The sequence below is a fragment of the Vicia villosa genome, linkage group LG4, assembly GCF_029867415.1.
Source record: "Vicia villosa cultivar HV-30 ecotype Madison, WI linkage group LG4, Vvil1.0, whole genome shotgun sequence".
In the NCBI taxonomy this organism is placed as follows: Eukaryota; Viridiplantae; Streptophyta; class Magnoliopsida; order Fabales; family Fabaceae; genus Vicia; species Vicia villosa.
The window spans coordinates 5,977,329-5,991,823 of record NC_081183.1 but is presented as its reverse complement, the minus strand read 5'-3'; the positions used below and the strand labels follow the sequence as shown (position 1 = coordinate 5,991,823).

General features: G+C 36.9%; 1 long non-coding RNA gene across 1 annotated transcript; it reads right to left on the bottom strand.

Annotated features, from left to right (window-relative positions):
• Nucleotides 1–2,805: 2,805 nt before the first annotated feature.
• Nucleotides 2,806–4,176, bottom strand: LOC131598743 (uncharacterized). The gene is made up of 4 exons (XR_009282385.1): nucleotides 3,906–4,176; nucleotides 3,297–3,827; nucleotides 3,062–3,210; nucleotides 2,806–2,914 (listed from the first exon to the last, which is right to left on the bottom strand). It is a non-coding gene; the product is annotated as an uncharacterized LOC131598743 (long non-coding RNA).
• Nucleotides 4,177–14,495: the final 10,319 nt, after the last annotated feature.

The following is a 14,495-nucleotide window of genomic DNA, read 5'->3' as shown; positions in this document are numbered from 1 at the left end:
GTTCGTTAAACTTACAATTTTTAAAATTATGGAAGATTTCCGTGTGCTATACTACATAAAAGTCACGAAGTTCGTTAAAATTCTAAATTTTAATTTTTTGGAGGATTTTCGTGTGCTATACTGATGAAAACTCACGAAGTCCATTAAACTTGGTTACATTGGTATTTTGGAAGATTTTCGTTTGCTATACTACATCAAAGTCACGAAGTTTGTTAAACTTACAAATTTTAATATTTTGGAAGATTTTCGTGTGCTATAATACATTAAAGTTTCGAAGTTCATTAAACTTACATACATTGGTATTTTTGAAGATTTTGGTTTGCTATACTACATAAAAGTCACGAAGTTTGTTAAACTTGCAAAATTTAGTCTTTTGGAAGATTTTGTGTGCTACACTACATAAAAGTCACGAACTTCGTTAAACTTACAAATTTAAATATTTTGCAAGATTTTCGCGTGCTATATTAAATAAAAGTCAGGAAGTTCATTAAACTTGGTTACAGTGGTATTTTTGAAGATTTTTGTTTGCTATACTACATAAAAGTCAAGATGTTTGTAAAACTTAAAAAATTTGGTCTTTTGCAAGATTTTCGTGTGCTATACTACATAAGAGTCACGGAGTTCGTTAAACTTACAAATTTTAATATTATGGAAGACTTTCGCGTGCTATACTACATAAAACTCACGAAGTTCGTTAAACTTATAAATTTAATATTATGGACGATTTTTGTGTGCTATATTACATAAAAGTCAGGAAGTTCCTTAAACTTGGTTACAGTGGTATTTTGGAATATTATTGTTTGCTATACTACATAAAAGTCACGATGTTTGTTAAACTTACAAAATTTGGTCTTTTGCAAGATTTTCGTGTTTTATATACTACATAAAAGTCACAAAGTTTGTTAAACTTACAAATTTTAATATTATGGAAGACTTTTGCGTGCTATACTACATAAAACTCACGAAGTTCGTTAAACTTTTAAATTTTAATATTATGGAAGATTTGTGTATGCTATAGTACATAAAAGTCAGGAAGTTCATTAAACTTGGTTACAGTGGTATTTTGGAATATTTTTGTGTGCTATACTACATAAAATTCACAAAGTTAGTTAAACTTTCATACATTGTTATTTTGGAATATTTTCGTTTGCTATACTACATAAATATCACGAACTAGGTTAAACTTGCAAATTTTATTGTTTTGGAAGATTTCCGTGTGCTATACTACTTAAAAGTCACGAAGTTCGTTAAACATACAAATTTTAGTATTTTGGATGTTTTCCGTGTGCTATAATACATAAAAGTCTCAAAGTTCATTAAACTTACATACACTTGTATTTTGGATGATTTTCGTGTGCTATACTACTTAAAAGTCACGAAGTTCATTAAACTTGCAAATTTTAATATTTTAGAAGATTTTCTAGTTCTATACTACATAAAAGTCACGAAGTTCGTTACACTTATAAATTTTAATATTTTGGAAGATTATCGTGTGGTATAACATAAAAGTCACTAAGTTTGTTAAACTTGTAAATTTAGATATTTTGGAAGATTTTCGTCTGCTATACTACATAAAAGTCATGAAGTTCGTTAAAATTCTAAATTTTAATTTTTTGGAGGATTTTTGTGTGCTATACTAATGAAAACTCACGAAGTCCATTAAACTTGGTTACATTGGTATTTTGGAAGGTTTTTGTTTGCTATACTACATCAAAGTCACGAAGTTTGTTAGAATTACAAATTTTAATATTTTGGAAGATTTGTGTGTGCTATAATACCTAAAAGTCTCGAAGTTCATTAAACTTACAAACATTGGTATTTTGGAAGATTTTTGTTTGCGATACTACTTAAAAGTCACGAAGTTTGTTAAACTTGCAAAATTTAGTCTTTTGGAAGATTTTCGTGTGCTATACTACATAAAAGTCATGAACTTTTGGAAGATTTTTGTTTGCGATACTACTTAAAAGTCATGAACTTCATTAAAAAATTGGTCTTTTGCAAGATTTTCGTGTGCTATACAACATAAAAGTCACGAAGTTCGTTAAACTTAAGAATTTTAATATTATGGAAGACTTTCGCGTGTGTTGCACCCCAAAATTTGCCCATATATTTATTTCTAATTGGCTTAAGTTTCACATTGCATATGCATACATATAGTTAGGTCATTAACTTAACATACATTTGCATTCAATAAAGCACAGAAATCCAGTAAAGTCAAGAGTTTCGAGGCTAAGATTTTTCACAGTGGTTGAGGTATAGATATCATCCAAAGACTAACTCTTCTCTTTTTTAAACAGTGGATTATGGAGTAAGATTCCCTCTTCTCAAACATATGAGTTTGTGCATGATATGAGGTGTGGCTTCATTGATGCTTAGGATGCCAAATATTCAAGAGTTGAGATTTAATTATGAGTTTATGGCTTCGTCAATCATCATGGGTATGTCTCAAACACTTGGGCTCGATCCATTTCATTATTTGGAGCTACAGGTTATATGTGACCTTATGCAAACTTTTGAGCTATTATCTATACATTCGAATTGATGATGAAGGGAAAGATGGAAGTTTTACTTTGTTTCTCAATTAATAATGAAGGGAAAGAGGGAAGTTTTGTTTTGTTCCTCAAAAGACGAGCCGTCATAAGGTTGACACATCGCGAAGAAAGTCAATTGAACTTTTGAAGTTCTTATTGGTGCTTGACCATGATTACAATCTACAAGAGGAATTCTAAATAAAGATCAAGATTAATATGGAGCACAAACTTCGTTACAAGTATTTTGAAAGTTTGTACAACAAAACATACAGATCCAAGTTCAAATTACAAAATCCATGCCATTCATTAATGAATTACAAAAGAAAAAGTCCATCCTTATTTTTCTATGTTTCAAGCTGCTTCAAGATAATCCAAAACCAGGCCTGCAAGTGCACAATAAGGAACCGGTTCACAGGTTCACAGAAAAATAGACAAAAGGAAAAAATATCAGAAAAAAAAGGGGCAACCAGAAATACATAACAGAAAATTGCAAGAGAAATGCACAAGGGAATTAAGAAGAAAGAACTCACTGATAACCGAAACAGAACGTAACTAACTTCTCCACTTCTTCACTCATCACCGCCATAACTCTTATCATTCTTCAACATCTCGGAATCTGGATTCTTCTCACCATTCACCTTCATCTATCATCATCTCCAATCTCCATCTATACTTCTCCCTGCATCAATCATCCTCATCATTCATATTCACTAACAGAAAAAGAAGAAATATCCGTAACAAAATTCCAAAAAAAGAAGAACAAACTCTTCAGTCACGAATCTTCGACCTCTCTGCAAAGATCACACGAATCTTGAATCCTTTTCTCCAATCTTCTTCACCTCCTCTCAAATTCAACCAAGCATCCAACCATTTCCAGCGCGGAATGGTTTCTAACAGAAAGAAGAAAAAGAGATGGAAAACAGAAATCCGGAAAATGGAGATAGCGAGCAGAATTCCAAACTAACCGTAACAAAATTCTGGAGTCTTCATTGAACCTTCATCATGCAAGTCTCTAGAAGACCGCAATCTTCATAACCGCCATAACCTCATCATCTTCTTGAAGACCTTCAATTTTCTGAACCAATTCACCGAACCTTAATTCAGAAAAAGCTTCACAGATTCTTCATAAATGTATCTTGATTCTTCATCTTCAAGAAGTCCCCCGCATAATCTCCATTGCATCGCGTTCATCATCACCCCTCATCATCGCACAACGATTCCACGCATCAATATCCTTCGTCGCCATCAGTAGCAATTCAACGCAACGATTTCATCTTCACCTGCATCAACATGCAACTAGGACCATAGCGCAATGAGTCACGCGGAGAAATCCGGACGAAGTTCAAGAAGATGGAAGAAGAAGCAAAGTGTTACCTCTGGATTTCTCGCTATCTTCATCGAGCCTCTTGCTTGTCGGAGGAGAAGTTTAACGGATACGAGATGGAGTGTCTGATTGAGGGACGAAAAGGTTCACGGCGGTGAGAGGTAAGGAGATATTTGAGAGTGGAGACCGTGGAAGCTTGAATCAAAAAACTGAGATGGAGGCCTTCACCGTCGTGGCATCGACGGAAGGGAATAAGTTCACCGGGGCAATCGCCGCACCGCCGCACTGAGTTCGTCGTGCAAGAGAAGAAAAGGCTCTGAATCGTGAATATGAAGGGACACAAACAGATAAAACCCTAATCCCCTCTCTATTTAATTTGATTATTTGAATTAATGTGAAATTAAATTGGATTTAAACTTCATTAGTAAATATTAGATTGGATTAATTGCTGTTAATGGAGATTTAATTAGGGGATAATTGAAATCTGGATCATAAATGCTGAAAAGAGATTTGAACCTCCTTGGGCTTAGCACGAATTGCTATTTCCACCCCCGTGATCAGGCCCTGGCGCCTGTTGTTTATGAACTTGGTCATTGTAGTTTACTAATGCACCCCCTTTGGCTGTTAGATTTTGAGACTTGTTTAGAATTTGTTTCTTCTCTAATTTTCGACTTGTAATTCGATTTCCAGTTGAATAAAAAATCCATAAAAATATGTTTTAGATAGTTTAATGTGTTTAGATAATTGTAATATTTTTCTAAGAATTTTAGGACTTGTCTTGATATTTTTAATGGACTATTTTCTAAAGTGTAGTCGATTTTGTTTCGGTTTAGGTACCTTGTGCGTTTAGGCTTGATTGAATAACTTGCAAACTGATTTTTTTTCACTTATTTTTGTGTACATTCAGTAGAGGTATGTAGAATGTCATGTATTAAAGAGGAAGTCCTGATTCTAAATTTGGGTATGATTTTTAGGCTAGTTCCTTTAGCGTTCGATTATTGTGTGTTTGCGTGTGTTTGTTGTTTGTTTTTACCCGTAAATGATGATGCAATTGTAAAATACTTTTAATACTTTTTGAGGACATCCCTAGGATTGTTTAAGAGGTTTTAGGACCTGAGTTGTGAATTTTAAGTCATACTTTCATGATTTGCTCAAATTTCCTTTCTTACATGTAAATAACTCACCTTTGGTTAACGATCGCACCGTAACTTGTCCAAATGACCTATAATTTTGTATGTAACTTTGTGACTTGATTCCATGATTGTTTAGACACCTATTAGAGGTTATTAGCTACTGACTTCCATCATTTGATTACATCTTTCTAACTTCACTCCTAATTTGAATTCTATTAACTAGTTTTGACCTAGTTTGGTCTAGTTTTGTTAGAACTTTGTGTTGTTTCGAGTTAATTGACTAACATAGATTGGTACAAAGCCTTAGACCTATAAAAGAACTAATATGCTACTGACCTCAAATTTAGTTCATGTTTTCATTCGCTTTTTGTTTTGATTAATTGATGTTTGTCCGCTAATTGTTAAGTAACGATTCATGCGATACGTTGGTAACTTCTTGTGAATATTTTCGTGTATTGCCATGATGCTTTTGTGTTTGATTTAGGACACTAATTTTCTTGGTTTGCTACTGCCCTAGGGCTTTCTTCCCTCTTTCTCATGCTTTGCCTCTTCTTATACACTTTGATTGTTGTTAGTTTAAGAAGCGACGATTGTTTGTTCTTCCTCCACCTTTCGTGGATTGTTTTCTCTTGGGATTCATTGTGTGTAGTCTCTCTTAGGAGTAGACTTGGTTAGGGACTTCATTAAGTCACCTACCTTGCTTGTTGCTTTTTCTTATCTCTTACTATATGCTTACCATGTTCCCTTAGGGTGGTGACTTCAATCTTCATTAAGATTAGTCACATAGAACAACTTAGGTTGTAGTCTATGCATGATAACATAGGTAGAGATCCCTTATCCTTGACCTTAGGGCCATTTGTATATTAGAATAACTTAGATTAGAGAATAGGTTAGTTCCCCTTTGTTCATTCTTTTTCTTTTCAACTTTAAAACACTAATAAAATAAAGATGCGAATCACATTAAGAAAGTGATAGAGAAATGAGTGGGATTCATTCCCTAATCTGTTTCTCAATCACTTAGTGGCATAGAAATGAGTGGGATTCATTCCCTAATCTGTTTCTCGGTCACTACTTAATGGGAGAGAAATGAGTGGGATTCATTCCCTAATCTGTTTCTCAAACATTAATTAATGGGATAGAAATGAGTGGGATTCATTCCCTAATCTGTTTCTTGAACATTATATAATGGGATAGAAGTGAGTGGGATTCATTCCCTAATCTGCTTCTCGATCATTATACATTTTTATGTGATTCTAATCGCAAAGTAAATCCCCTTAAAAAATACTCAACCAAAAACATTTAAAACACTTAATAAAGGCTCGAATTAAAACAAAGTGACGAAGTGGTGCGAAACCTTGTATTGGGTTTTGTTCATCATGTAGTTACATAAAAAACACAAACCCAAGATTCTTTTCTTTTGCCTTGTTAGGCGCTTAAGAACAAGTTAAGTCCTTTCCAAAATTAGGCGTATAAGTCTCCAAAGGTCGAGCATCGTGGATTGTGACCTTAACCGCTGTTCAACTAAAAAACACAAAACAAATGGAAACTATGGAGCCGAACTACGGTCGTTCTGATTCCTGAAAAGGATACGTAGGCATTGGGTCGCGGGGCCTAAGCGAACACACTTGTAAATAATTCCTTCTTTTCCCCATGTTTATTTTGCATGCATTCACATTTAGGTTTAGACATAGATACACCCTTTAGATAGAAACAAACATAGGTGGATACCATCGAGTACGATGGGCGTGAGGGGTGCTAACACCTTCCCCTTGCGTAACCGACTCCCGTGCCCTGTTCTCTGGTCGAAAGACCATGTTCTTATTCTGAGTTAGGTTTTCTGATATTCCTTTCCCGCGATGGGATAAATATATTGGTGGCGACTCTGATTCCATTTTTCGCGGTAGCGACAGCTGGCGACTCTGCTGGGGATGTTGATAGACCTGTTGCTGGTCCATCCTTAGTAAGTCGATCCTAGCCTGCGTTTGTTTGTTTATTTACTGGGTGTTTATTTGTTTTTATGTCTATACCTTGTATATATGTTTACATGTTTACTTTTCTGCTTGCATATCATGTTTATTTCTGTTTGCACATCATGCATATGGATTATATTCTGTGTTCCTTGGGGTCTTCTGTTCTGTTTTGCAGGTTGGGTGGGTTGTTCTATGAGGTAAAAGGCCCAATACCCAGGCCAGAGTTAACACATAGGATACCTAGGATAGAGTGGATAGTCATGACGCCAACAGAATGTCAGGTTCTGTTGATTGCGATCATGAGACCCACGACCAGCTGAGACTCGAATGGGATACCGTTGTTGGCATGTATTTGCAACAATGATGGTGTTTCAGGAGAGTTGTTAACGCTGGAGACCTTTGACCTACCTTGACCTAGATTTACCTGTGAGTGGGGAGGGATATACATGACAGGTACCGTTGGTGACTATTCTATTCTGTTGGTGACTATTGGTTCTCCTGGTATTCGAAAGGGCGTCGGACCTTTGATCTTGTGACATCTGACCTACATCAGTTATTCAGAGAATTGTATAGTGGTTACTCGGATTATATGGACCTTGATCCCGTGCTTTTGCATTGCATAACATAATTACTTTATCCACTTCATTTGTGGGGGATTCTAAAGTCTATTTCCAAAAAAAGAGGAAATAAAAAAAACAGAAAAGATGGAAAAGAGAAAAAAAAAGAAAAGATACTATATGCAAAAGAAAAAGAGAATAAAAGAGAAACAAAAGTTGAGGAAAAGACTTTAGGATTCCCCGTGAATGAAACATGCATTCATAATATCATGCATTTCATGGTTCTATCAGAAGCTTATGGGGGCCCTTTCCATTCAAATTCTGACTTCGACAACAAAATCTGACTTCTCACCGCTATGTGCTTGAAAGTTAATAATGGAACAACTCCGTGAGGTTTTGAATAAGACGAGGACAGAAATGGGGATTGACGTGAATCAGTGTAGGGAGGCTACCCAAGGTTTCTCTCTTAGACCAGAAGAATTGAGACAGGTTCCTCAAAGGCTAAATGCAAATGTTAATCTCACCCATGAGAAGGTCTTATGAATCAGAATGTTTGAAATAATGTTGAGATTCTTATTCTCGGTAGGGGGATTCCCATCATTGAAGTCTTCAAGTTTCCAAGTATTGAAATTGACAAAAGGTTCCTACTCTTGGAGAAAAGGTTGAAAGCCATAAAAGATTGTGACTCCGTTGATCTATACATCTTTGGATTGTGCCTAGTGCCTGATGTCAAAAAAAAAAAAAAAAAAAAACTGCAAGGGTCATTTACTCTCACTGTGAATGGATATTGAAGCTAAAGTGGTAGTCATTTCTTGTACATATGTAGAAGTTGCTTGGGGCTCCCGACTGAGGGATAAGCAAGATGTATTCTGGTCTTGAGCACTGCAGCATTTGCATTGCTCGAATCCCTTAAAGCACTACAAATTCTTATGACTTCGTCAGAATATGTTTCCATGTGATAATCAAGAGTATTCTGCAGAGGCATTTCTCATTCTCAAGCTATTGCTTCATATCATGTGTCATCTCTTCCCGGAATTTTCTTCTCAGTGACCTTTGCTCGTCAACAGAGAAAGAAAGAATATGAGACAAAAACAATATGGGAAACGAAGTGATGTAATTTCAAGGCCTTGTACTCAGTTATATCCTTGATTGTTGGTATTCCAGTTGGTGTTTTGGGCTTTCCTTACCACACGTAGCTCTCCTGAGTGTGATGATCATACTATCTTCTTCCATTTATAATGGTGATTACTATTCTAGCATCTATATTTGGGGCTCCCGACCGAGGGATAAGCAAGACATTGTCTATCTTGAGTATTGCATCGATTGCATTGCTCGAATCCCTAAAGTAAGGTAAAAATGCACCACTCTTGTACGCCTTTGTTGGAATATTCTTCTGGGAAGTAATCTAAAGTGTGTGGAAGAAACATATGATAATGTTAAGTGGCTACCATGCTGGGGCACCTAGCCATTCAACTGAAGGTGGTAGGACATTCAAAGGCAGAATTCAAGTCCTCATTGATTTCGGAATAACCACAATCCACTCCAAGAGGTCTTATGCACAAGTTGAAGTCTCAATGGGGTATCAAAACTGAAAAAAGTATTCAAGAGCAATAAGTCCAGACGGAGTCAAGTCTCCTCAACAAGGGCATTCATGTAGTTCTTTATTGCATTCTCATTTGTAACGTTTCATTGTTTGTTTAAGCATTTCTAGCATGTAAAAATTTGTTAATTTCTGAATGAAAATCATAATGCATTGTTTATGTTTGTCTTGAAGTAATCCATTCGTTTTCACTCAAAAAAAAAAAAGTTTTTGGCATTACGATACCAACTTTATTAATCTCTTGCTTAGGCAACGAGCGGAGGGAGAATGATGACAATAAAAATGCAAAATCCCTGATTGTGTGTTTTTGAATAAAACCCTGCTGATGATGTACAGGCATTGTTTCAAATTCCCAAACACTGGAGATATAAGGGAGATAAACCCTTGTCAACCCCTTTGAGCCTTGAAGTAGGAGTTTCTTTTCTGAAAAAAAAACCCTCATTTTTAACCCTGGGGGAGGGTAGTGTTCATTTAACTCGACCGAGTGTTCAAAACTCACCAAAAAGTATGCATCTAAGGATACAACAAGGGTTATCCTTCCAAAGGTTGAGGAAAGTCAAGATCGCGATGGTTATCCTTCATCTACCAAGAGGACAAAAGATGACAATGCCACAATGGTAATTCTTCATCAATCATGGAATGAGGCAGTCGCAATCACTTCCAACGAATCAAAGACAGTGTGAGGTCACACGACTTGTTCAAAAAAAAAAAAAAGGAAAAAAGAGCAAAAAATATATGATAAAAAAAAGAATAAAAAGAAAAATGATGAAAAAATATAGCAATAAAAAGAAAAAATGATGGTGAAAATAAAGCAAGAACAAAGTCGTGTGATAATGAATCAAAAGAAAAAAGGTGAGCGACTGCCATGTCCGAAAAACCTCATCGATTCCTCAACTATTTCAAAAATTCCATGTGAGGGATGAACACTCATGTTGAGTTAACTGAACTTAGGAATGAAGAACATCAGGAAGGGGGTGGGTACCAAATAATTTTGAGCCTAAAAATCCTTTGTTTCTGAAAACCATAAACCAGGCCAAGTGATAACCCTTAAAAGTCCTAATTGAAGTAGGGTTTATTTCGAAGACGCACTCCAATGAGATAGCGTTTAACTGACTCCCAATGAAGCGTAACACATATCTATGTTGGTATCGTATGCCCGCTTTACATTCCATTTACAAGAGGTGGCCACCTCATTGCATAAAAAGTCTTTTAACTTCAAGATTAGCATAAGCTTTGCATTAGAATTGTCATTCCTAGAATTAACATTCTTTTGCATACAAAACGTTTGCTTAAACATCAAGAAAGTTTCCATGATGAGAATCCGTAAAGAGCTTGATCATGTCAACGTAAAAAAGACTTGAGAACTCCGTAGAGTAAAAAGAAATCACTTCAGAGACTGATATCAAGGGGCATGTTGCCTGAAGACTCCATTGAGCATAATCAGTTGATACCTGCTTTGATTGGTTACCCAGAGGGGAGAGGTATGAATACTCTATCGAGCATGAGCAGTAGATACTCTCTTTGATTGATTACCCTGAAGGTTTTGAATACTCTATTGAGTATGGTAAAGTTACTGCCACGATTTGAGGGATCTTAAGGGAGTAAACTTGAGGACTCTGATAAGATGTACATAATCAGGGGCAGTCACGACGAGGAATCTCTCTCGTGACTTCAGCCTATCTGGGGCAAGAAAATCAAGGTTTGACATCTCAAATTCGACCAATCAGGGTTAATCAAGTCGAGGAATCTCTCTTGATTTCAATCAATCTGAAGTAGTGACATCGAGGAATCTCTCAAGCTCACTCAATCTGGGGCAATTACCTCGAGATTCGACAAATCTCTTCAAGGATCCATGGATCAAGAGAAAGAATATTTCAAATGTATGAATATGCTGGGGCAGATTTTCTCAAGTAATGGTGGTGTAAGGATCCTTTCGAGGCAAATGTCTTCGATGAATCAGATACCTTTGTAAGTCAAGTAGCCTGGGGCATGATCTTTTGGGTTTGTATTGAAGGAACCGTCATTCACTTGTAAAGTGCAGTTGACCATCACCGAGTTGATAAGTATCATAATGCTTTTCCCCAACAAGTTACTCTTTCCTCAAGCATAGGAGTTTATTTCTCCTAGAAAAGTCTCTCCCCGAGCATAGGAGTTTATTTCTCCTGAGAACTCATTCTCTCCCCAAGTATAGGAGTTTATTTCTCCTAGAAAAGTCTCTCCCCGAGCATAGGAGTTTATTTCTCCTGAGAACTCATTCTCTCCCCAAGTATAGGAGTTTATTTCTCCTTGGAGTTGTTCCACTCATCCCATGAAGAGTTCCTCATCAAGGTTTCTCATCCCTAATATGGTAAATTGAGGGAATCTCCTCAAACTAAAAATTCTCCAAGCAATGGCACATTGTGAGAAGTCAGAAGTTATTCTTCAATTCAACGAAGAAGTGTATCTTGTAAGTTAAAGTCCAATGTCTATTGGCACCCCCACAGAGCTCTTAACACTAAGGGGAATCTCCCTGGTGTTTACCTCTCCCGAGGTTAGAAACGAAGCTCAATCAACAAGTCAACGAAATATTCTCTAAAGGGCCCTCATTATCTCTACATATAGTAATCATTGCATTCACATTGCATCTACAAAAACGCGTAGCATTTCCATGAATATGGAGCATTACGCCATGGAAAAATTCAAACATGCATCAATGCATAAGCCAAGTTTGTACGTGCTCCAAAGGCACAAGGTAATAATATTTCCCCAAAAAGAAGTCTCACTTTCTCCCTCCATTGTGGATTGGATACAAAGTCTATCTCCGTCAAGATCATTGTTTCTATGGTTATTTCCCGTTTGCTGAGCTCAATTGTCTAGGTAACCCATACTTTGTGTGTGGCAATTCGAATGATTGTCACTCTTGTAGAATTACACCCCGCCTTTTGGCCTGAGGGAACCATGTAGTTCTTCTGTTCCATAAGTAACGATACCTCCTTCAAAGTCCAGTGGTTACTGGCATCATCTGATAGAGTCTGGTCGTCACCAGTTTTCTTTTTGAACTTACTTTTTGTGAGTCCCCTTACTGCCTTTTGCATAAGGGATACCTCTTGCTTCTTGCAAGTCTTGTTTTGGTTATTTTTCCCGCATGCCGCGTGCATAATATAGTGCGAATGAGGGTGGGCTTTCAACCCATCTCATTTTTCAATCATTTGAAATCCATACTATGTGTGTGGCAATTTGAATGATTGCCACCCTCGAAGGGTTACACCCCGCCTTTGGCCTGAGGGATCCATGTAATCCTTATGCTTCGCAAGCACCAATACTTTCTTGAAAGCCCAGTGTTTACTGGCATCCCCTGATTGGTTCTAGTTGTCACTAGCCTTTTTTTCAGTCAAGCCCAATAGTTATTAGCATCTCTTTCGAATTCAGTGTTCATAAACATCCCCAATAAAGTCTACTTGTTACTAGTCTTCTTTAGTTAAGTCCAATGATTATTGGCATACCTTTTCAGATCTAGAGTCACCCTTCGGCTGTGTCTCTTTTTAAAGTCTAACTGAGGTTAGCAAATAGGATCGGTTTCCCCTTCGGCTGGTTACATCCTTTATCGAGTCACCCTTCGGCTGTGTCTCTTTTTGAAGTCTAACTAAGGTTAGCAAATTAGGATCGGATTCCCCTTCGGCTGGTTACATCCTTTATCGAGTCACCCTTCGGCTGTGTCTCTTTTTGAAGTCTAACTAAGGTTAGCAAATTAGGATCGGATTCCCCTTCGGCTGGTTTCATCCTTTATCGAGTCACCCTTCGGCTGTGTCTCTTTTTGAAGTCTAACTGAGGTTAGCAAAATAGGATCGGATTCCCCTTCGGCTGGTTTCATCCTTATCGAGTCACCCTTCGGCTGTGTCTCTTTTTGAAGTCTAACTAAGGTTAGCAAGGTAGGATCGGATTCCCCTTCGGCTGGTTTCATCCTTTATCGAGTCACCCTTCGACTGTGTCTCTTTTTGAAGTCTAACTAAGGTTAGCAATCTTTTTCAAAGTCTAACTAAGGTTAGCAATCTTTTTGAAGTCTAACTAAGGTTAGCAATTTGGTTGATTCATCTACGGATAGTTTCTTCCTTGTGGAGTCACGCTACGGTTGTGTCTTCTCTCTCAAAGTCTAACTAAGGTTAGCAATCTTTCTCAAAGTCTAACTAAGGTTAGCAATCTTTCTCAAAGTCTAACTAAGGTTAGCAATTTGGTAGAGTCGTCTAGGGATGGTTTCTTCCTTGTGGAGCCACGCTACGGTTGTGTCTTCATTTTCAAAGTCTAACTGAGGTTAGCAATTTGGTGGAGTCGTCTACGGATGGTTTCTCCCTTGTGGAGCCACGCTACGGTTGTGTCTTCTTTTTCAAAGTCTAACTAAGGTTAGCAATCTGGTAGATTCCTCTACGGATGGTTTCTTCCTTATCGAGTCATCCTTCGGTTGTGTATCTTTTTCAAGCCTAACTAAGGTTAGCAATTTGTTTTGGTCTGCCTTTGGCTGGTATCTCTTAATAACACTCAACACTTTTGCTCTGCCACATAATGCAAATTTTGATGGTACTTTTGGGTATTCAATCCACTTACACCTCTCATGTCCAGAACTTGTGTGGTTCGCACATTCAGGTTCAAGAAGATTGAATAGGGGCAGCTGTTGCACCCCAAAATTTGCCCATATATTTATTTCTAATTGGCTTAAGTTTCACATTGCATATGCATACATATAGTTAGGTCATTAACTTAACATACATTTGCATTCAATAAAGCACAGAAATCCAGTAAAGTCAAGAGTTTCGAGGCTAAGATTTTTCACAGTGGTTGAGGTATAGATATCATCCAAAGACTAGCTCTTCTCTTTTTTAAACAGTGGATTATGGAGTAAGATTCCCTCTTCTCAAACATATGAGTTTGTGCATGATATGAGGTGTGGCTTCATTGATGCTTAGGATGCCAAATATTCAAGAGTTGAGATTTAATTATGAGTTTATGGCTTCGTCAATCATCATGGGTATGTCTCAAACACTTGGGCTCGATCCATTTCATTATTTGGAGCTACAAGTTATATGTGACCTTATGCAAACTTTTGAGCTATTATCTATACATTCGAATTGATGATGAAGGGAAAGATGGAAGTTTTACTTTGTTTCTCAATTAATAATGAAGGGAAAGAGGGAAGTTTTGTTTTGTTCCTCAAAAGACGAGCCGTCATAAGGTTGACACATCGCGAAGAAAGTCAATTGAACTTTTGAAGTTCTTATTGGTGCTTGACCATGATTACAATCTACAAGAGGAATTCTAAATAAAGATCAAGATTAATATGGAGCACAAACTTCGTTACAAGTATTTTGAAAGTTTGTACAACAAAACATACAGATCCAAGTTCAAATTA